This window comes from Mastomys coucha, unplaced genomic scaffold, assembly GCF_008632895.1.
Source record: "Mastomys coucha isolate ucsf_1 unplaced genomic scaffold, UCSF_Mcou_1 pScaffold22, whole genome shotgun sequence".
Classification (NCBI taxonomy): domain Eukaryota; kingdom Metazoa; phylum Chordata; class Mammalia; order Rodentia; family Muridae; genus Mastomys; species Mastomys coucha.
Window position 1 is genome coordinate 252,649,509 of NW_022196905.1, and position 24,954 is coordinate 252,674,462.

Consider the following 24,954-nt stretch of genomic DNA (forward strand, 5'->3'; position numbering starts at 1 on the left):
GGGAAGCAAAAACTCTTTTACTTCAGATTAGCACCTACTGCAAGAAGATGCTGCTTTCTAGTGAGTCCAAAACTGTAGGATGCAATATTAGCAATAATTGTGTACCTGTGTCTAGTACCTAAGAAGGTCAACCCATGGAAGGACTGGTGTAATTTAGCTCATGGCTGCAACATGGTCAGCCAGCTCCATTGCATTTAGACTCATGGGCAAGGTGGAACATCAGGTAGTGACATTATGTAGCAAAGGGAGTTGTTTGCTTCATTGTGGCCAGGAAACAAGGAGGAGGGAGAAAAATGGGACAAGGAACAACATGTGTCTTTAAGGGCACACTCCCAGTGACCTACTTTCTCCAGTGAACATCTTCCTTCTCTTTCCACCACTTCCCAATTATGCCATCATTAATATATCTGGGGATTAAACTATTGACCAAGCCTAAACCTTCAGAATGCAATAATTTGCCAAATTTCTATCATCTAGAGACACTCCTGACAAATGAACCTGTAAGGACCATCTCAAACTGTAATCAGAACAAATACTGTATTAGTTAAGGCTATCTTCCTCTCACCATGTGTGTGTGTGTGTGTGTGTGTGTGTGTGTGTGTGTGTGTGTGTGTATGTGTGTGTGTCCCCATGTCTGTGTGTCTCTCTTACATGTATCTGTGCCACTAAGTGTGTGTATGTATGTGTGCCCCCATGTCTGTGTCTCTGTCTTGCATCTATCTGTGCCACTAAGTGTGTGTGTGTGTGTGTGTGTGTGTGTGTGTGTGTGTGTTTAAAATCCACAGGGCTCTTACAAGGTCCTGGAATTAAAAGGCACTCTGCTCCTGCTGAGCCACTCAGAGCCACACAATTACAGTAATTACCAAGGCCAGTTCCAGCGAGAGGCAGAGGAGTTAGATAGACATGTTTCATTTGAGCAGACAAAGGCACCTAAGCCACTGTAGGACGACGTGCTTCTTATAATGGGCTGCAGGAATGCATTCTTTTCCTGCCTTGGCCTTTGAATGAAAAGAGATTAATTCTTTATAATGAAAAGATAGGCAGTTGCTAGCAGCTTGTCACACTTGGGAATGGAAGAGGTGCAGAGACAGAGATGTGGCATGTGACAGCAAGGATCATACTTATACAAGGGTGCGGGGAAAGAGTCAGCCTTGAAAGCAGGGGCACAGGGGGAGGCACCTGCATTAAAGTTGATGGTGCTCTCGTCATACACCACACTCAAAACTTGGCACACTCAAAACCTTGCACACTCAAAACTTCTGCTGTTGGTAAATGAGAATAGTGAGGCACAGAGGAATGAGGTCCCTCCCCCCATGGAGAAACTCAGGCTCTGACCTGGCTTCCCAACCTGTGGGCATTTCACTATACCATACCTTGTAGTATTCTAAGAACAACATGAACTAGCATTCAATTGGATCCTTACAAAAGTACAGCCTCTAGGCCCTTGACTCACACATATCCATTTAGAATCCCAGTTTATTTCTGTATGTACTATAGCCTGAGAGCCACTAGGTTACCCCTGAAGGTCTCTCAAAGCCTCAAGTTCCTGGCCACCGTGGTGGGCTTTGGGAAGATTCTCCAGCTCATGGGCTTCTTCATGCAAGACTCTAGATCTCAGCTTCCACAGGAGATCTGGAGACAGGGCAGCTATGAGCTTTCTGAGAACTATTGATAGGAGCTGGGGTCTAGGAACCAGGCAGGAGCCTATAATCCCTGCCTGGTTATAGCACATTAAAGGAAGCAATGGAAGACCTACAGTAAGACCTACAACCCCTGCACAGCCCTGGGTAAAGGGGTAACCAAAAGGAATAAACTGCCTCCATTGTCAGGCTTGTTTTGTACTCTGCCTGCATCTGCAGAATCCCTTTGGCATTTATCACAAGGCTTCCTCATGCCTCGACACATGGCTTCCTCCTCTGGGACTTAATTTCCTAATTTTGCAAGATGAAAGAAGTGAGCAAGAACATCCCCCAAGGTCTCCCTCCTGCTCAGGTTTCACTCTGCAGTAAACAGCTATGAACTACTTTTGCTGGAAGGAAGAATGATCCCTGTAAGCACTGTCCTGAATTAGTGCCTGTGAGGTTAGCATCCTACACATGAGTGAGATGGAGTCCTTTTTCCAGCTGCCCCTTCTCCATAACCTGAACATGTCCCTTATGATTCTGCCAGCCTTCCCATATCCCCTTTCTCCAAACAAAGGCAGGAAGTCTATATACACAGCTCTTCAAGCAAATATATACCATGAGCTGGATCCCCCCTTCTTTTTTCGGGCTATGAGGCTCTTCTCTACTAACGCCCTGTCAGTAAGTGTGTGTATCCAAAACAGAGGTCTGACAGGCTCTTGCTTTCCCTAAAGAAGCTTTCTGATCCATACCCTCTATTAAGTCCTATGATCTCTAAAAATCCAAAATGATTTTTCAATATTTGCAACTTCTAGGGCTTAGGATGTGTTTTCCTGGTAGCTGCAGGTAAGATCTATGTTTAGTACCTACTGTCCCTCCAACATCAATATCACCATCTTTACTTAGATACTAAGATAACCAATCCCTTCTCTAAGACTCCCTCCCCTTTTCCTTCTCTTCATATCCTTCAAGCTAGCCTCTGAGACCTTCTGATTTATTTCTTACAAAGAAATTTCTCTTTCCTTAAGATGTTTTTGACAAATTCCCCCAAGCCCTGTGACCATAAAATCTGCCTCCAGATCTTTCATTTCATAAAAATGATTTTTTTTTTCTGATCGTGTGTCCATCTCTAAGAGAGCAACTGTGGTGTATAAAATTACTTTAATCAAAAGTAAGTGTGCCTTCTCTTATGGTTTGAATGTGAAATGTCTTCAGGGCTCATGTGTTTGAGCACTCGGTTCTCAGCTATTTCTTAAGGCCTGAGTACTTTCTGGAATTTTGACCTAACTGACATGAACTTGAGAGCCCTTTATTAAATTATTATTACTTGATCTTTATCTAGTTGTTTGATGTATGTCTATAAAGCTTGGTCAGTACACCTCATAAGGGTACAGGATACCGGGGAAATAAAGGGATTCTTCAATGTGACTTTTCTCTACCCAGAGTCAAATAACCAAAAGGAACCATTTCAGCTTCAGGGGTCTGGTCTAGTGTTTGTCCCATTTCGTTAATCAGATGGGCTCAGCAGGAAAAGAGACTAACCCAGGGCCATCTTTTTTTACAGCTTCCTGTTGTAAAATCAATTTCACTTTGTCCTTGACCCCGAGGATGGCTTAAAATCTAGAAGAGAGACTGAAGGAGATTAAAAGAATAAAATAGATCTCAGACCCCAGCAGAGTTGTTGCTGGGTCATGGAATGGTGCCTTCTGAGGAATCTTTAAAACAACTTAAAAAGCCAGTAGCAGCTTTTTCCTTCCTTTCTCCTGGCTTCTTGCCTTGAACAACCGTAACCGTGAAATTGACTGGATGCTGTCTTTGGTCCTTTGATGATAGACACTGCATATTTGTTTGATCCTTCCTCACCAGTGATCCATCGGTAAGGCATAAGAGGAAAAAACAACCCTCACAGACGTAGTGGTTAGGTGCATGTATATGGTCAGGTTTTCTAAGGAGGATTCCAAAGTTAAGACTCAGGAAACAGACTGGGGAGAGAGTTCAGTTCTTAAGAGCGCTTGCTGCTCTTCCCTAGGACCCGAGAGACCCAAGGTCAGTCCCTAGCCCCCATGTGGGGCATCTCACAATGGTCTGTAACTCCATCACTAGTGCCCTCTTCTAGCCTCTCTATGGACTCCTGCACACATCTGGCACACACACACACACACACACACACACACACACACACACACACTCACTCAGGAAAACATGGTAGTGCATGCTTGTAATCCCAGCACTCAAGAAGTGGAAGTAAGGGGTTATAAGTTCAAGACTATCCTTGGCTACATCTGCAAATTTGAAGCTACCCCTGAATAGATGAGACCCTGTCTCAAAATAAGCCTATATTGAAAAACAAAGGCAACCTCACAGCCCTACCCAGTACCACTCTAACCCAATGACTCTTGTAACTGTAATTTTATCTCCCCTTTGACCTTAGTCAGGGTTAGGGTTGTAAGCATTGTTTTGTTTTCTGCCCAGACACATAGCTGTATTTCACTCCTCTTACAGGATGCCTAAGTGAGGATACTCTTCCTCCCTGTATGACCTGGAAAGGGGCTTTTCTTTAAACAAATGATTATGATCAAAGAAAGTATAATTAAACCCAAACTCCTCTTGAACAATGTGACTCTCCAAAATTAGTTGCAAAAAACAACTACATCCACTCTCTTATTAATAGCTCAAGAGAAAAGTGTGGAAAGCAAGAAATGTTCTGTTGAATGGGTAATGAAGCCTATTGGGTCTCTGCAGCAGAATGCTCCATCGTTTCTATGCCAAGGGACACTAAATGTTCTTTCTGTGTGCTTTGCATTCTCAAGATGGATGCAATGTGACATGCTCCTTTGTCTCCAGAAAACCCCCCTCCCGCTCCTTCAGCTATTGGACTCCTAGCCCGGTGGTGTTTAAACAATGAGACACTCTCTTCCAGGCAGGGGTTTTAGTGGGGAAAAGACTCATGGCATCTTTACACATACGGAAAACCAGTGGATAGGATTTTAAGTACACACAATCGTGTTGTTCCAGAGGGAGTGTCAGAGCTTGCTGAATCTCCTTCAGCACTCAGCGCTTAATCATAAAGCACAAAAAGCTCTTCCTGGCTCCAGAAAATCACATGTATGTTTCAGAGAGCACTACAAACAGGAAACTAAATCTCAGGTAGGAGAAAAGAACTTCATTTGCCCAGATTGTCAACGTTTCTCAAACTGCTGATACTTTCAGAATGGAGGGGAAAGCACACAGGGTAGGAACTCTTAGTGGCAGAAATACCTTATAGAAGGGAACTGAAGCCACCTCCCATTATTCGCAAAGGGGTGAGAAGGATGCCTATGCCTACCTCATTGTGGAGGAAACACCTCAAGGTGAAGCAGGTGGTCTGAGGAGAGCAGCTGGTAAATGGTACCTCTGGTATCTGAAGTCAGCAGAGTCCCTGAAACTGCACTCTAAGCCACTCTCCTGTCTCACCCTGCTGACTCGGCTTCCTGCAGGCCTTTCTTTCCCAAGGAGCCTCCAATCCACACTATATCCCCAATTTCTTCTTAATGTAATGAACTTTCAACCCAATCTCACCCAACATTCCTTATCTTCTTAGGAGTGAACACAAGGACCCATCCCTAGACCATGTTCATCATCATTCTCAAAATAAGTTCCACAGTCAGCCAATACTTTCCATTTTCTCTGGCCATACTCAACCTCGGTAGCAACCTGTAAGTGTGTGTGTGTGTGTGTGTGTGTGTGTGTGTGTGTGTGTGTGTGTTACAGAGGCTTTAACCTAGACTTTTTGCATGCTAGTCAAGCATTCTTCACTAAGCCTTATGTCCATCTCATAACATTACATATTCCTGGCTGTTACTGCCACTGGTTTTCTTTAGGGGCATTGCTCAACTATTGCCCACAGTACCACCACCTCCTATCCCATTATTGCCTTTGCCATCACTACAGTAAAGAGAGCCAACAAGGGTTTTGTCTGGCTTTGCCCTTGGGTGCCTTTCTAACATGGTAGAGTAGGACCAATTCCCAGGGAAGCATTATGAAGATGACACTTTGCTGAATTAAACTAAGCAACACATTTTCAGCCCTAATCCAGCCTTTGAGATGGGCTCTGTATTCCTGCCTCAGGGGTATATTCCTGGCACTCAGCAAAATCCTTTGCAAACTATAGATTGCCCTTTGGTGTTTAAATAGGTTCTAATCTCAAGGTGTTCTGTGCCTCATTAAGGAAACTCTTTGCTCTTGTTCCCAGGAGACATCCCTCTCTCTCCTCTTGGCCTTAATATAATAAGCTTGTCCAGTGGAACATGCAGATGTGAAGTCTCTTAGTCTTTCTTTCCCAGGGTGTTTTCTTTTATAGAAACAACAGATAAGGAAGAGGGAGCTGGTCTTCTGACCCTATTTTCTCTCTGGCTTGATACATGGTATCAGTATAATTTATTGCATGCTTATGGTGTAACACCAAACTAAGGGTCATAAGTTCACTTGCATTCAAAAGCCAGTTATTTAGAGTCAGATAACCTAATATCCCTATTTTACAAGTGAGATCAAACAGCAGCTCCTCAGGGGCTCACAGCCAAGAGTTGATAGAGCCAGAATTTGAACCTAAGCTAGTCTATCCCAGAGACCAGAAGATACATTATTTCATTAGGTTGCATCTCCTAAGCATTGACTCCTAAAGTCATTCTTTCATGAGAGAAGGGATTAGAAGAGCAGCTTTTCCTTACATAAAATGACATTAGGATGCACAGGATGGCCATATTGGAGGAAAGGGATTCTGGGATTTAAGTACTTCAACGGCACTTCTTAACAAAGAACCCAAGACCAAAAGAGAAGAAACTAGTTAAAATCAAGATCTTGTTCCCAATACCTGGGAAATAACAATAGGCTACAGAGAGTTAACTTTTACATAAAATTTTCCAAGATGTATTTTATGGAAAAGTAAGAGAGGTGAGGTGTTAAGAGATACTTCAAAAAGGGAAAGGAAGAGTTTGGGTGTCAAATACTATATTTGCTGATGTATGAAAAATGCCAGTTAAATGAAGCATAAACTAACTTTGTACAGAAATTGCATGCAAGAAAGAACATTTCATCTACTATTTTTAACAGGGATATTACAGAAGAAAAAAATAATTTAGTTGTACAAATGTAGACTGTTGGATTGTGGGATCTTAGGAGGAAATCATGATGCCTGGTCCTGTAATGATAACTTACAGACTACTATAGGATACGGAAAAAAAAAATCACATAGCTAACAGATGTTAGTTGATGTTGGTGACGCCTGATATATGGTAGGTTAGTGATAAGATATTAACATCATATAATGTGAATAGAAATAACATAACTATGTATGTGTATATATGTGTGTGTGTGTATATATATATATATATATATATATATATATATATTTCTATGAACTTAAAACTTTTGATACCATGTCAAAAATCTGTGTCTCTGGCTCGTAAAGGAGCTCAGCAGATAAAGGTTCTTACAACCAGGACCCATATGGGGGAAGGAGAGAACTGACTACTCAAAGTGTCCCTCTGACTTCCACACACATACACCCAACCAGGCCCACATGCGGTTAATGTAACCTTTAAATAGTTGCATCTCTACTGTGATATTTTGGATTGCTCATTTGTCTTGAGTGGCAGACTAAGAAGGTTACTGTACATCACCCCGTACCCTGGTTCTTCATTTATTCACCCATCCCTGGGCATATAATGGGACATTTGGGTTATCCCCTTTTTGCTGTAATATGGGAGGGTTCTCAGGAAGCATATGCTGCAAGCTTAATATCTAGGAGATTTAAGAGACACTCGTAATGGAGCTGAACAGGTCTCTCGCCTGCAGAACTCCATGTTGATATTGTCTACGCTGTTTTCGGAATTTTGACTGTGAAGACTCTTTTCTCTGTCCTATCTCACCTTCCACCATTTGGAACCTACAGTACATACATAGCATATGGGGCCACCTCCTACTGAGGAAACCATGCTTGAGATGCAACCATTCATCCTTCATGCTGCCTCAGCACCCTAAGCTACCCCTCCTGTGCTCTGCCTGCCTTCATTCTTGCTTGTGTCCACAAATTCACAGGAATCCAAGGGAGGGTGGAGAAACAAAGTGTTTGTTATTGTTTGGGCAGAAATGCTGTGTTAGCTCAAGGAGGATAAATACTAGGACTAAAGTGTTAGAGCTGGACCCTAACAGATGGTTCAAAGACTTGGGAAACATTCTTCCCCCACAAATCTCATTGGCTCAAAATTGCCACATGGCCCCATGTAACCGAGACAGTTGAGAAATGTAGTTCTCATGAGTCTGCAGGAAGAAGAACAGGAGGAGGAGGAGGAGGAGGAAGGAGGAGGAGAAAGGAAGAGGAAGAGAAGAAGAAGAAGAAGAAGAAGAAGAAGAAGAAGAAGAAGAAGAAGAAGAAGAAGAAGAAGAAGAAGAAGAAGAAGAAGAAGAAGAAGAAGAAGAAGAATCAGTAGTAGTAGCAATAGCAGCAGCAGCAGCAGGGTCTCCAGCCTCAGCTTCCTGAAGCTTATTGTTCTCTCCCCTTTGGACCAAGAGCTCCTTGCAGTTTATCCGAGTCCCCCATTTTCAGTTGAGAAATTGTTGCTTAGGATGCTTAAGTCGCTTGCCTAAGTCTCTTCCAGCTGGCATACGACAAACAAAGATCAAACTTACATCTTCCAAGAAGTGTATTTACCTGGCAGGGCTGGTGGAAGAATCAAGGGAACCAGAATGCCATTCATTCAGTCAAATATTTATTAAACACCTACAATGTACCCAGTTGCTGTTCGTGATTTGGAGGAAATGGCAGATACTGCCCACACAGAACTGAACTGTGTATGGGAATAAAGTAATAAGCAAAGAAACAAATAATTCCTGGTAATGGGGGGTTCTAAGAAGAAAAGTACATGCAACGCCTTAAGGGGGAAAGGATTTGGGGGACAGAGAGAGACAGCAGATGGTACAGGTTAGGGAGTCAGACAGCAGGGTCTGGAGACAGAGAAGCAGTCTTAAGCAGAGCCCGAGGAAAAGGAAGCGGCTAGTACAGACAGGAGATGGGAGCAAGTTGTTTGCTTTTTAAAAATGATCGGTGGAGCGAATGTATTACAGTGGGAAAACAAACAAGGAAGTAGCAATCCCTGAGTTCTGAGAAACAGGTGCCATGGGGCAGAATCAGGGGAGATCAGCAGCAAACCTAGAGATGATCTAAACATCCTGTTTCCCATTCTGGAGAAGATGCCACCAGAGCATGGAAAGAAAGGGATTCTGAGGGTACTAGTTCGTTCATATTGTTGTTTGTCCTAAGGGGCTGCAAACCCTTCAGCTCCTTGGGTCCTTTCTCTAGCTCCTTCATTGGGGACCCTGTACTCAGTGCAATGGATGGCTGTGAGCCTCTACTTCTGTATTAGTCGGGTACTGTCGGAACCTCTCAGAAGACAGCTATATCAGGCTCCTGTCAGCCAGCACTTGCCTGCATCTACAATAGTGTCTGGATTTGATGATTGAATATGGGAAGGATTCCCAGGTGGAGCTAACTAGTACCCTCAGAGTTCCCAGGGGCTAAACCACCAACCAGAGAGTACACATGGTGGGACTAATGGCTTCAGCAGCATATGTAGCAGAGGATGGCCAAATCTGTCATCAATGGGAAGAGAGGCCCTTGGCCCTGTTCTATGCCCCAGTGTAGGGGAATGCCAGGGCCAGGAAGCTGGAGAGGGTGGGTTGGTAAGCAGGGGGAGGGAGGAGGGAACAAGGTTTTTTGTTTTTGTTTTTAATTTTTATTTTATTTTATTTTCAGAGGGGAAACTGGGAGAGGAGAGATCATATGACATGTAAATAAAGAAAATAATAAAAACAAAGAACAAAAAAACAAAAAAGAGATTCTATTAGCGTGTTCGTGTGTGCGTGCGTGCGTGCGTGTGTGCGTGTGTGTGTGATTTTGGTTCCTTTTTGTAGAATAAACTGTTCTAGAAACGAAAGAATAAGAAAAAGAAGTAGATCAAATTATAAGGAGGTTTCTGGGGCCATCCAGGCAAATGATGAAACGAGCCTATGTGGGCAGAGGTGGGAAGCAGGAAGTGTTAGACTTGAGGAATGAATGCTTAGAAAGCTGAGTCCCTTGCTGGTCAATTAGAGGTAAAGCCTGGGAGGAAGAAGAAACAAGGAAAGTACTGAAGAAAACAAGAAACGAATAGTGGCTGTAGTAGATGAATTGGTATCCCCACAGATGTCTGTTTTAGTCCCTGGATCCTGTGAATATATTTCTTTATGTGATAAAAGAGACTTGACAGGTATGATTAAATAAAGGATCTTGTGGTAAGGGGACTATCCTGGATATCCAGATGGCCTGCTGGAGTTATGAGGTGATTGAAAGAGGGAGACTCAAGGCCACAGCCAGAGGCTGAAAACCTCAGGTGGTATCCTAGGAAACAGACTCTCCCCCTCAAGCATCCGGATGAAACACATCTCAGCTGACATCTTGATTTTAGGCCACTGACAGCCATTTCAGATTCCTACCCTCCAGAATGATAATAAATTTGTATTGGTGATGGCCACTAGGCTCGTGGTATTTTGTTACAGCAGCATTTGAAAATTAATATCAATGATTTGGAGCCCATAAAACACCATGCAGTGGCCACTATAGAAAACCAGGAATTACAGCCAAGGGAACAGAGGGAGACAGGATAGATTTACTGTCTAACTTTAAAATGGAAAGGTGCTTAACTGTGTGCTATCTTCTGTTGCATCGACAGGTAGGAGGCATCAATTTATAGCAAGTCCTACATCTGATGATGGAGGAGGGAGGAGGATAGGTAAGATGCAGGGCCAAGGCTATGATGGGTAAGCTTGCAGGCTGGGAAACTTCCATGCCTGCTTGATAGACCTCTGTCTTCCTTTGCCTCTAAAAGGGACATGGATCTAGTTTTTCGTCTTTGCTTGAAGAGAAAAAGGTGTGAAGGTGTTCTGTTCTCAGGGCAGGTCACTTGTCGTTGCCCCTGTGAGTGGTATTCATTCCTCTCGGCTATGATCTCTCCTGAAACCAGCAAAGCGACTCACTCAGTGTGTGGCATCTCTGAAAAATTAATGAGAGATCCATTCAGAGAGCAACATTTCTTTTTGGCTGTATGGAATTGGATCTTCTTCTACTATGACAAGATTCTAATGTGGTCTATTGAGATTTTTTATGAGAGCAATTAAGAAATGTCATTACTACTTATTATGGATAATAGAATAAATTGGCAGTTCGGGTAATAGAATCTATATTCTACAGCTTCACAGTCTTCAGAGAATTAGAACTGAGATGAATATTTGGGGTACTGGGATTTTTTAATGTCTTCTGATTAGTGGGACCTGAGCTTATGACTCCCTCCACTCTCTACTCAGTGGTGGGTTATGAAGAAAATCAACCCTTATCTCAAATCACAGAGACACAAAGACATGGGGGGAAGGGGAAGATGGAGAATGAATATTAGAAAGTAGTGAGGTAAGAATCGTGGAAATGATGTTCAGAGTGGACTCTGTACACAACCGTGATTGAAGAAGGGGTCACTTAGGAATTCACTAATGGTAGTGACATTAAACTGGCTAGAATCTCAGGCTCATCTATAACATAAACTACCGGAATGGCCATAAACAAACTGTCCATCGAGCTGAAGAAAATTGAAGTAAGGCCTGCTGAACATTCATTGGGAAGAGGAGAGAGGGAGAGGGGCTGCAGCACGCCATCTGCTGGGAGGACACACACATTGCAATCATGAACTCAAAGCTGAGCCTGTCTACACTAGGTCTACAGATAGTCAGGATGGATGGTGGAGGAGCTCAGCGAGCCTACCTCCCACTGCTGGACTATTAGCTATTGATAGATTCAGGGGGAGGGGCAATCATAGCCTTCGGCTGAGTACTCACTGGTGACTTTACTAGGCTCCAGTGGGTAGTTCCAACCCAGTGGTCATGTACACCCACCGCCCTTGGTAAATCAAATGGGTCACAAAACAGAACCAGAAGTCATGGATCTGGGCAAGAGCCTGGTAGAAATTGGGGGTAGGAAAGTGTTAATAGGAATGGGAAGGAGATTTAAAAAAAGAGGTGGGGGAGAAAGTAATCAATGCATGTAGGAAACTATCAAAGAAAAAAATAATAAAAAGAAGACAAGAAAGTCTTCTGTGGTGTTTTCTGCGAGAATGGTCCCCATAGGTTTTTCTGTTTGAATGTTTGGGCTCCAGCTGGTGAACTGTTTAGGAAGGACTAGGAGGTGTGGCCTTGTTGAAGGAGATATGTTGCTAAGGATAGGCTTTGGGGTTTCAAAGTCAAAGTCCATGCCATTTCCAGATAGATAAACAGTGCTCTCTCTCTCTCTCTCTCTCTCTCTTTCTCTCTCTCTCTCTCTCTCTCTCTCTCTCTCTCTCTCTCTCTCTCTCTCTCTGTGTGTGTGTGTGTGTGTGTGTGTGTGTGTGTCCCTCCCTCCCTCCCTCATGCTTGTGAATCAAATGTAAACTCTTAGCCACTGTTCCAGTGCCAGGCCCAAACACCTACTGCTATGCTCCTCATCCTGATGGTCAGGAACTCCACCATCCTCTGGAACCACGAGTCCCAAATTAATTTTTTTTTTATAAGTTGCCTTGGTCATGGTGTCTCTTCATAACAATAGAAAAATAACTAAGACAACTTTTAAAAGTAGAAAGCATCACTCTGAACAGGTAACAGATCCCTGATGCTAATGTCTGATGCTAATGATAAGTACAAGAAAAGCTATCAAAAGCTAACATGGGCCTGAACCTATGCACTGAAAAGAACACAGCCTAACTCACACCTGGTTGACCAGGTGCCCTGCTGAGGTCCACTCAGCTGCTGCCACTGTCTGGGAAGGGTTACCATAAGGATGAAGGGCATAACGATCCCTCCAGAGCCCTCGTCACTGCTATTCACTTCCCAGGACCACACCAGAAAAGCAATTAACAAATAGAGTGAGCAAATGTTCCATACTAAGAAAACTATGGGGACGGAAAAGGGGATTCTGAGCACGGGTGAACTGCTGTGTCACTCGAGCCACATCCTGCTCCTGATGAAGGTTTGGACCCTTCCAGTTTGCACACACCAGGATGCACAGATCTGGGCTTCTGGCAGCTTCCTACCCTGAGAACCCTTTTATTGTCCCCTGATGGTTCTTTTGGAACCATAGACAGAAGGCAATGGCAGTAGCTCCCATTGCTGGTTGGAGTCTATTCCTACCTCTCCCAGTTAACTGTGGGAAAGTACCTATATCTATCTCTTTGTAGGACTGAGCACTCATTCACTACTCCTCTGAAACACTACAGACTGAAGATTTATTTGAGCAACAGGGAGCTGGGCAGGAACTCCTCAGAGTCAACTGTGTGCCATCAGTTAATGTTCCACGGCTGGAAATCAGCACAGGCAGAACTAGTTACATCGAAAGCATCACACATCAGCAAGTGCTGCAAATCAGCTTCCCTACCTGAGGCATCCTACTCTTGGACCTTCACTACTGCCTTAGTTAGGGTTTACTGCTAGGAACAGGCACCATGACCAAGGCACCTCTTAAAAGGACAACATTTAATTGGGGCTGGCATACAGGTTCAGAGGTTCAGTGTATTATCAAGGTGGGAACATGGTGGCATCCAGACAGGCATGGTACAGGAGGAGCTGAGAGTTCTACATCTTCATCCGAAGGCTGCTAGCACAATCCTGACTTCTAGGCAGCTAGGATGAAGGTCTTAAAGCCCACACCCACAGTGACATACCCACTCCAACAAGGACACACCCACTCCAACAAGGACACACCTACTCCAACAGGGCCACACCTTCTAATAGTGCCACTCCCTGAGCCAAGCATATACAAACCATCACAACTATCTTGCGAACTAACTTGTTTACCACCTCACCAATGACAGCACAGCCAGCCACCCAGGAGCACAACTCCAAAGCTCTGACCATTATACTATATCTAGGAATGTCCATTTGGTCCCTGACTTGCTCCCTAGGTGTTAGAAACCCAAAGTTTGAGATTCTGTGCTGCCAAAAAATAAAAAAATAAAAAATAGAGAAAAGCTTGGGATAAAACAGCAGTAACTTGAGGTAATATGGAGGGTATAAAATCTCTGCATTCAATTGATTATGTCTCATATCTTAGGGGGTGTTTTTTCTTCTCCTAATAGTCATTACACCCTCAGAAACTGGCGAGTTTCCAGAGCATTATAAATTTCAGACATTTAGCAGGGCCAGCACTAAAATAGCTCATTAAAGAGTATAGGCTGGAAGGGAGCCTGCCTCATCTGCTTTATATGCAATAATCAATTACAGCACATTTCTCCACAGTAGTTTCTGTGGCTCTCCTTTGAGATGAAGTAATGGAAATGAGATCATGAGACTTAAGGAAGCTGTTGACTACATCTCAGCTCTGTCCATGCAAATTCTCCAAGGCAGGAGTAAAAAACGGACAGTTCCCCAAAGTCTCCCGTGATATAAGCCTTGAAGTTTTAAAAGACACATAGAAGCTTGGCCAGTGGCTGCTCTACCACCCAGATCTAAAGAGTAGAGGATTTGTGGTATTTTCTAGTTCTGTGGTATAAGCAGTCCCACTTGGTGAAATTCAAGCTACTAGTGTGCTAGCAACTGCTTCACTAGAGACCTGCGATTGAACCGCGGATCCTTGGGAGCTAGTACAAACCAAGCCAAACATGCCACTGTTTTGCTTAAGAGTATATAGATCTGTAGTAAATTATGGACCTAGTATGTGTAAGGCCCTAGGTTTAATCCCCAGTACCATACCAAAACCCAAATTCTAATTTTAAGTTATCTCAATGATACATCCATACTTAATAAAAAAACAAGGTTTTCTCCTTGTCTTCATGTCTTCCAGCATCTTCTAAAGGACTTATGCAGGGGTAAATAAGAGATTCTGTCTCAAAGGAGAAGATGTGAACAAACACTCATGATTATCTTCTGACCTCCAGATACATACTGAAGCTTGCAAGCACCTATGCTCACAAAGAGAAAGAATACACACACACTCAACACACACATACACATACATACACTCACACTCACACACACAAATTGTAATGATTGCTCATATTTTCTCTAACAAAGAGCCATAAATAGCAAAATTATGGCAGACAGGAGTTGTTCTCAGGACCCTTATTCCCATCTTTAAGTCCTAGGTCTTCCACATTTCAGCCATGTGACCTTGAGTATGAGCTGGGATCCTCCATTTCTTCCTCTACGAAGCTCACAGAATGTGCCTGCCTTGTACCGAGTCATGAGGAGGAGGGGAGAGAAAGCCTGTAAAGCAGTTTGCTGGCTGCTGCTAGTGTGGCTCTAAGAATCCAATAACTGTCATCATCACCCTCATTACCACTATTACCTGTGCTACTCAGCACTCAAATACCTACCGCACCAGCATTGTTATTCTAGGCCTATTCTGGTTTCTTGAACAGTTGTGGGTGACTATGTATCTGAGTGTTTGTGCCAAGACTCTGCAGACTGGAGAGGAAAGGAAAACAATGGCAGATGGGACCTTCACTGGACAAGTTTTTTTTTGCAATGCTATCTGCACACATACACACACAGAGGGGGGAGAGGGGGGAGAAGAGGAAGAGGAGGGAAGGGGACAGGGAGGAGAAAAGGAAGAGGAGGGAAGGGGAGAGGGAGAAAGAACAGAAGAGGTAGGGGGAGAGGGAGGAGAGAGGGAGGGGATGGGGAGAAAGAAGGGAAGAGAGGTGGGGGAGAAGAGGGGAAGGGGAGAGGGAGGAGAATGCTCTTCCAAACTGGGATGCATGAAATCCCAAGTAATAGAGAACAAGGAGACCAAGGATAGACTCTTTGTTGCACAGAAGCCTCTGTGGTCATACAGAGCAGATCACCTGGCTTTAGTACAGAACACAAGATTAGAAGCATCCAGATGCTAGCAGAACTCATCTCCAAATCAATGAAGACAGATATAGACTTGTTTGGTCCCATTTCTTGCACTAGGTCTGGATTATTTTCCCCTGCACAAAGAAGGGTTCCGCTCCTGTGAGAGGGGAGGAAGAAATTTAAAGGGGGAGGTAAAATGGGAACAAGAGTGAGTTTTGGAATGGACATGTCATAAAAGTGGAAGAGGGAACTATTTGGGGTTCTTGGAGAAATCATTCCCTGAATCTACATGAAAAATTTACCCCCTCCTCATAAAGTCCCAACGGCAAACTGAAACATGATTCCACCAAAATTCACCTGGGGGAATCAATGAGATTATTGGGCTTGCTTACAGAACATGGATGAGGGGTACTGACCGCAGTGTGAGAGACTCCAAAGCAGACGTCCTGAGGAATATTCACTCAGCTTCCCACCTGCTCCATGGATAGAGCCCCTCTTCAACTAACCCCCACCCCCATCCTGTATTCTCTGGCACTTCCAAGATGTCCCTCTCCAAAGACCATGTGCAGTTAGGACAGGATTACACACAGATGCTGAGAAGGGCATCTGGAAGCTCAGGTGCTGGCCCAAAGCCCTCCTTCTCTGAGGGAATGATGGTCTCTTGCAGGCATGAACAATTCAATGAAGGCAGTATCTGCTTTGCTCAGAGGCCCGTATTCTACAACAGGGGTGCGGGTGAAGACCAGGCATCTAAGTAGATTATTTTAAAAATGGGAGGGTTAAATAAGAATTGAATAGTATAAAATAGATGTATAAAATATCAGAATAAAAGCAGTTCTTTGTGTGTGAAAGATGTCAAAAAACTGAAAATTTATCTTATAAAGAAGTGGTTTTTAAATATATATATGAAAGCCAGGTGTCTTAGAGTTCTGCCACTGTGGAGAGAAACCATGACCACAGCGACTCTTATGAAGGAAAGCATTTAAATGAGGCTGGCTTACAATTTCAGAGGTTTACTCCATTGTCGTCACAGGAGGTAGTATGGTGACACACAAGCAGGCTTGGTGCTAGAGAAGTAGCTCAGAGTTCTACAGCCAGATCTACAGGCAGTAGGAAGAAAAAGACTCTGGGCCTAACTTGGGTCCTTGAAACCTCAGAACCCACCTCCTCCGTTGACACACTTCCTCCAACAAGGGTATATCTCCTAATCCTTTTAAATGGTGGCACTCCCTGGTGACCAGGTTTTCAAGTCCATGAGTCTATGTGGGACATTCCTAATCAAACCACCACACCAGGCATGCAGTCTTTAGGAAGGCAAGAGAATCATAAACTCAAAGTCATACTCAGCAATTACAAGTACAAGGTCAGTTTGAGCAACATGTTACCCTGTTACACACACACAGACGAATAAGAGCACCTCCCCCCAAGAACCTTTGTCTCTATACTTTCTGAAAACATAGACCATGTATCAGGAGATAGGTAGATAGATAGAGAGAGAGAGAGAGAGAGAGAGAGAGAGAGATAGAGATATTAGATAGACAGATATGCATATATGCATGCAGCTACCCTCTGAGGCCAGAAGGCAGAGTCAGGTTCCCTGGAGCTGGAGCTAGAGGTGGTTGTGAACTGCTGGATGTGGGAGCTAGGAACCAAACTCAGATGCTCTGCAAAATCAGCAAGCACCCTTAACTGCTAAGCAATCTCTCTAGGCCCCGACAAAGAGCTGTTAACACTGCTGTAGAGTAGCTAAGGCTCGTTTGTGATTAGTCTGGAGGAATTGCTGCCTGCCTTCCTAACAATTCCTACCGAACTCCTCACTGTGTGAAATTTCCCAAACCTGTTCTTCTTCGTTGCTCTAGAGAGCCTGCCTGTGTGCATACTATCCACCAGCCATGCCTTCACACGCAGTCCACTCTGACCACCTATGAATCCCAGTTTAGGACCAGAGTTCAATCTGACAAGGCCCTGCCCGACACATTGCCCAGTTGCTGGAAGACAGTGTGTCTCCTTCAACTGTATTCAACTGTATTTTAATATATAGGAAATCCTTGGATTTCCTATATATTAAGGTTGGTTTGGTCTTGTTACCATGGCAACATAGACCCTAGGCTAATAGATATTCCTCGGTGGTTAAAAGAAAAAAAATAGCTGATAGACAAGCAGGAAAGATGCAAAGGAAACCATTTTTTTAAGGGTTGGAACTTTCCTGTTTCCCCTTCACATCCCTGCAAATGGGCAGGGATAATTAAAAATTAGACCTTGGAGTCACACAGATGCTGACAAGGGCAACATAAGGCTGATGAGACCATCTGTTTCCAGCACTAATGGAAACAAATGGAAATAAACCAAGTTATCTCAGATTTCATCTCTCCCTGACAGGATCTTCCAAAACACAGGTCACTGTGAAGAATTCTCTCCACCATTTGGAGGAATTGTCTGACTACCCAAAATGCTTCTAAAGACGGGGTTTAGTAGTACACCTCAGATCGATCGTGTCTGCTCTGTCTCTCTAGCATCCCTCACTTCCTGTCCTCACTGGACTCCGAATTTCTTCACCTGTCAACATTGCCCTCAGAAAAGTCTTCCTGAGACCCTCATGACTCCTTACTGCTGCTCACAGAGCCGCCCCTGCATGCTTCAACAGTGTCCCCAGGAAGTATGTTGCCACCCACTCCCATTTCCCTGGGTGAGTCACCTACTCCTCTTCAGGACTCTGGTCTGATGGTACACAGCTTCTCTTCCGGAAACGCCTCTCCACTCCTGAAACCCCAGTGCGAACGCCACTTTTCTCCAAATTGAGTCATTTCCTCCCCTGGGCTCCCACACCTCTTCATTCATTCTGAGAAAGTAGCTCTTCCCACACTCTCTGGGAATTGATTTTCTCATTGGCCCCCTCCCTCCTCTCCCAGCCTATGGGCTCTTCCAGGGTATGCTGTTGCAAGCATTCGTCTGTGCTTGCTGCCTGGCAGAGAGCTGGTTGAAGTTTATACCCTGGCAAAGGTGAATTGGTTGATGGAAAAGGCACATCTTTCTCTGGGGAGATGGCAATAACACATCTCTAAGCATTGAATGTATAAGGAGCCCAAACCCTTTATAACATCATCATCACAATCTGACAGCATGAGTGAGAACTTGGGTACTCAAGTCCTCGTTATAGTCGTTGCTTGGGAAGAATGACTGAAGCTCACATTTTATAAACCTTTTGGAATGTTCAAATCATATTCAAAAGCATCAATAATGGAATAATGATACCCTTGTCCCCACAGTGATTAACACTTAGGCCTCCTTCCTGTACATCCCCTAGTATTTAAGATGAGTCTCAGGCAATGATGTCACCCCATATGCAATTTTATCATCATCATCATCACCACGTGTGTGTAAAAGAGAAAAAGTGAGAGAAAGGAGGAAGAGAAGAAAGGAGAGGGAGGGAAGGAATAAAAGAGAAAATGTGTGATGTGTATGTGTGTGTGCACAATACATATGTAAAGGTCAGAAGACAACTCCTTCCACCTTGAGTCGAATTCAGGGAACTGAATTTGGGTTTCTAGGCCTGTGCAACAAGCACTTTTAGCCACTGAGCCATCTCGCTGGACCCCAAATGTACATATTTTATCAAAGATGTAAGTTGACCTCCCAGCTCACCTCTTTGTCAACACCCATAGGTGGATTCACCTCCCTGTCTCCCATTTTCTATGTATGCAAAGTAAAACAGCCTTGTCTCCTCCATTCACCAGCTCTAGTGTGCAGCAAATGCACTGTTTTGTGGCAAACACTTGACTCTTATAGAATGCTCCTTTAGCTCTAAGTGGCTGGTGTAGCTGACCTCTACATCACTGGCTTCTGAATTCACAGCAAATCCCAAGCACTGGACACACAAAACCATAAGACTGTACCAACGAGTCATCAAAACTGGCAGCAGAACCAGGGACAAGCTGAGACTGGAAAAACAGTGACCTCAGGGACCAAGGAGGAGGCTGAAGGAGGCTCCCAGTAGAGAGAGGAACAGGCCTTAAGTAAAACAGAGCCTTCTGACCAATTGGTTGCAGCAGGGGGTGTCTTATGATAGGGCACCCTGGCAAGGACTTGGCATAGGAGGCTGTGGACTATCACTTGGGAAGCTGACGGTGCCCTGTAAGAGACACGAAGCATACTCTTTTCTTATGTAGGAGTTGCCCACACATCTCCCAAGAAAAACTCTAGGCTGTCCACCCCACAAGCTTTCTCTAGACCCTTCCCCTTAATGTAGATTTTTTAAAAACAGAAGAATTTAAACGAAGAAAATGTTAATTGGCTATAATCTGGTAAGTTTTCTGGTGGGCATCTTTTTTTTTAAGGTATATCTATATACTTTGCATATACTATCTATTTACTTATCTATCGTTATAGCCAAATGTAAATATTCTGGTTTGGTTGCCTTTTTAAATTTTTACTTGGCAGAACACTATGTTTCTTTAAATTTTTTGCACTTATTTTAATGTATGTGTATATATACACATATGTGCACTTACACAACACACATGCATGCATGTGCATACCACTTTGCATATGGAGGTCATAGGACAACTCACAAAAGTCAATTCTCTCCTATGTGTAGGTTCCTGGAACTGAATTCAGGTCATGCATCTTGGCAGCAAGTGTCTTTGCCTCCTGAGGCATCTTCTCAGCCATGTTTTGTGTTTCTTAATGCAAGGATGTGTATTCCTGCAAAACTTTGGCTCATACTGGCTTCTATTTCCTCCCAAAGAATGAGTCAGACCCACCTGCTACATTCTTATCATGCGCCTCTGCTTCTATATCTCAACTTATATCATAGTAAGGTTGGTCTCATCGTAATCATTTGAGCTATGGGTTATTCTACTAGCCCTGTGATTCTAATTAATGATACCCATCCTTCAATCCCTCCCCCACCCATCATCATTCAGATTGACCCCTCCAAACATAGGCAGGTGAAGCTCCAAAGGGTCTTCTGAGGGACCACACAGAGATGGTAAGTGAGTTTAATTGACAGTACAATATCCTGAAGGGCTCTTTCTGCAGTGAGTAGAAATCTAGTTACTTTATGCTTGCACAGAACAGTCTGAGATCCAGTTCCTCCTCTGCTGGCCTAGAGTCAAAGGACTTGTTGTTGTCCAATATGGTGGGATACTTAGACCAAGCAGGCATAAGGCCTCACACAGGTGTCCATCATCTCACCCTCTCTGGGGATCTTAGCCAAGCCAGAGACTTCTCTCTTTTGATCTTCCCATGAATCAGCGGAGCACAGTACCTGATAGACAGGCACTGTTTGTTAAATGAAGCCCTGTATGAGTTCAGTTTCAGAGCCTTGGGAACATGCAGCTGACAGCAAGGCCAGTATGGCTGTTGGAGATTATCTTAATGTTAATTGAGGTGGAAGGCCTGCCCACTGTGGGTGGTACAATTTCCTTGGCCAGAATCAGGAACTCTGTAAGTGTAAGGAACTGGAGACATGCATGTACTCATCACTCTCTGCTTTCTGGTTGTGGATACAATGTAACTGCTGCTCAAAGCTTCTGCTACTTTTTCTTCTCTACCATGATGGATTGTGCCCTTGAACTCTGAGCCAAAATAAACCCTGTATCCCTTAAATTGCTTCTGTCCTGGTATTTTATCACAGCAACAGAAAAGGGAGCTAAGGCAACAAGTTTATCACTCTTTTAAGTACCAGGTATTATTAAGGATGTCTTCAATCTAAATTTTAAGAAAAACCTTCCTAACCAATGAACATATGAAGTCAGAAACCAAAGTGTGTTCTTCTGTTACTGAGCATCTCCCAAGCCGTGCACCATACTCTCTAGTACCAGGGACAAAACAGAACCAGATCTTTGAGAAGCAAGTCCCTGTCCAAGCTGTTACATGGAATTGAGATGAAGCAAGATGTTGTTTTGAAGAACAGGTCCACTAACCAATCGAATAGGGACAATGCATTCCCATCATGCTTTTGTTCTTAACTGGAGAGGATTGTGCATAGTAGTGGCATTCAGGAAAGCCTGGAAACATATTTGTCACTTGAGAGGGTTGCTTACAACTATGCTGTAGAACCAAGAGTTACTTACTATGCTGTGGGCCGCAGGACCATGCCCACAGCATAGAAGCAGCCAACCCTAAATGCCATTGATTGAACTATCCCTCCACAGAGGACACAATAAATGCAACAACCTTGGAAAAGCAAGTGCAGAGGAAACAGTACATAGATGCTCATGTGCTGCAGGCCCCAGCATCCTTCAGTCTTTGGTCCTCTTCACCACACCTGTGTCATCCCCAGAAGTTTCCTACTCTTATGTTGCAACAATACCTCCAACTCTTCATGTATACAGAGTTAGCTTTTTCTTACCCTATTGTTTGACCTTGGGCAAGTTTAACCTCGATAAATGCCTATTTGCTTTCAACTCTCTTCCATAAGCAACAGAGACTTCAGAAGAAAAAAAACGGAAGTATTTTTATATAACTGAGTGACAGCCTGCTAAGACTCCCACCCGCTCCATGGGACTGAGGCAACAAAATGAGAGAATGCATATGAGGTGCTCTGCTTGGTGACAGCACCTGGCAGGCACCTGTCATGTGTCAGCTGCTATGATGGTACCGCGTGATGTCCTTTGCCACCCCGGGGGACTTACCACCCCTGCTTGTCCTTTTACACTTACCCAAGTTTTTATTTCAGCTCTTGCCTGTAACCCACCTGGCAGGCAGTGACTCATAGCACCATGTGCTTCTTCAGAGCCCAGAGTTCTCCCCATTCTTCCTTTCTCAGTGGAAGGAGCCAACAGAGAGAGATGCCCCTCCGTGGGGCTGGGGGTGGGGGGAGGGACCAGCTTTCTGCAAAAGCACTTTGTACAAGATTGCTTTGTTCTAAATGGTGTTTACACAGAATCAGTCATTTGTACCCCCTCTTAAGTCAATGTGGCTCAATCCCCTTAAGTACTGAATGTGCCCTCATTCTCTGCAAACCCACTTTCTATCTGTAAACCTAAAAAGTCACCTGTGCCTACTAAACTGTAGTTTCTGATGTCATTGAGGTTCGCTCTTTGAATGTGGTTAACCATTTAAGAACTCCAAAGGCTCTGAAAGATCTTTGGATTCCTTAATAGTGCCTCTGTGTGTGTGTGTGCATGTAATGTGTATGTGTAATGTGTGTGTGTGAGTATAGTGTTTAAATATAGTGCTTGAGTATAGTGTGTGTGCATGTTAGTATAGTGTGTATATAGTGTATGTATAGTGTGTGTGGTGTGTTTATAGTTGTGTGTGTATAGTTGTGTGTGTATACAGTGTGTGTGTGTGCTGCATGTGCATGCATATGCAAGTGTGTGTGTGGGTAAGAGGTCACTGTGCTGGATGTCTTCTTCATTACCGTCTCTACCTTATTCTTGGAGCTCATGAATTTGAATAGACTGGCTGACCAGTAAGCACAAAGGGTGCTCCTGTCTCCACTTCTGCAGCAACAGGTTCATTAGCACGAGACGTCACGCTCGAGATCAGAGCATCAACTCAGGTCTTCCTGCTCACGGGGCTAGTTCTCTACCAACTGAGCCATCTCCTTGGCCCTGGACTTCTTACAGTTGTTTACCTTTTCCACTAAAATCTTCCTTTTGATAATTCAGGCATGGTAGAAAAGGCACAGTTGTTCACCTGTGAGAAAATAAAGCCCACATGATCTGGCATGAAGGTCATTACCTCCTTAGTAAGGAACTAGGTCCTTTCAGGCAAAACAGAGCACCTCTTTCCTGATTTGGGGATTTTTTTTTTTTTGTCTTAAAATATCCAAAACAAGAATAGTTTCTGAATTCTCCATTGTCTTGGGGAACTTTACAAATGTCAGAAGCTCAGGTTAAATATCAGAAGCTTGGGTTATTATCCTAACCCTTTGTTGTCTAGGTAGGACAGTATTTTCTCAGATTATTTCTGTCCTTCCATTTGGCCAAGTGATAGATTTTTACCCAACCTTCAAGTCCCAGATGAGAAATCATTTCCTGTCCATGCCTTTCTCAGGTTTTCATCCTTGACCCATTCCCAGACAAATACTTCCTTTTCTGTGCTCCTCACACCCCCAGCAACTCAACAAGCCAGGCCGGAAAGTAGCATGGACCTGCGCGGGGCAGCCCTGGCCAGCGGACGCCAGCTGTCCAGCCGCCGGAACGTGCTGCACATCCGCACGGTCCCCGGCCATGAGTTCCTGCTGCAGTCGGACGAGGAGAGTGAGCTGCGAGCCTGGCACCGAGCGCTGCGGACGATCATAGAGCGGCTGGATTGGGAGAACCCCCTGGAGCTGCGTCTGTTGGGCTCAGGACCTTCCAAGCTGGCGGAGCTGAGCAGTGGTGAGGAAGACGAATTGGAATCGGAACCAGTGTCCAAGTCCCTGATGAGGCTTGGCAGCCGCAGGACTTCCAGTCGTTGTGCAGAGGGCACTGACCAGAAGAACCGAGTGCGGAACAAGTTAAAGCGGCTGATCGCCAAGAGACCAACCTTGCAGAGCCTCCAGGAGTGGGGCCTGTTCCGAGACCAGGGGTTTGGCTGCCAGTTGGAGTCGCTGTGCCAATGGGAAGGGGACACCGTGCCCAGCTTTGTCCAGCTTTGTGTTAAGGCTGTGGATAAGAAAGGTTTAGACGTGGATGGCATTTACCGCATGAGTGGGAACCTGGCCGTGGTCCAGAAACTCCGCTTCCTGGTAGACAAAGAACGGGCAGTGACCTCCGATGGAAGATATATGTTCCCAGAACCGACAAGACAAGGCGGCAAATTAGATTTAGACAGTGCCGAATGGGATGATATTCACGTGGTCACCGGAGCCTTGAAGCTTTTTTTTTCGGGAGCTGCCACAGCCTCTGGTGCCTGCGTTGTTGCTGCCCCACTTTCGTGATGCCCTTGAACTTTCTGAGCCAGAGCAGTGCCTCTCCAAAATACAGAAATTAGTAGATTCATTGCCGAGGCCCAACCGTGACACTCTGCAGTAGTACATCTTGGAGCATCTATGCAGGTCAGGGAGACACAGCAACCTTGCTCGTGCTGGGTGATAGATAGCACACTCAGATAAGAACCGAATGACCGCCCACAACCTGGGAATTGTGTTTGGACTGACGATGTTTCGACCTGAGCAGGAAGCCTCTGACATGGCGGCCCACGCATTCTTCCCTGGGCAGCTCTGATCCAGCTGATGCTCAACAACTTTGCTAGTCTCTTCACCTGACTCAGGAGAGGGAGAGAAAGGCGCTTCCTGTGGTTTGTCAGCTAGCCTTTGGAGAGGGCTGGTGGGTTTTCTGTTCTGAAGATGTCCATAAATGTCCTCCCAAACTCTTCATTTCCCCCAAGTCTCGCTTGAGTTCGTGGCTGAGAGGGGTTGCTGAAGGGGAAGGTGTAGGAGCCCACTTTTGCTCTCCCCAAGATGATGCATGATGCCGGGCGGTGGTGGCGCACGCCTTTAATCCCAGCACTTGGGAGGCAGAGGCAGGTGGATTTC

The 24,954-nt window shown here is 44.5% G+C and overlaps 1 protein-coding gene and 1 pseudogene across 1 annotated transcript in view; both read left to right on the forward strand.

Annotated features, from left to right (window-relative positions):
- Vat1l (vesicle amine transport 1 like) overlaps positions 1 to 24,954 on the forward strand; it is a 168,671-nt gene that overhangs the window by 125,065 nt on the left and 18,652 nt on the right. The window lies entirely within an intron of this gene.
- LOC116070768 lies at positions 10,432 to 24,555 on the forward strand (annotated as a pseudogene).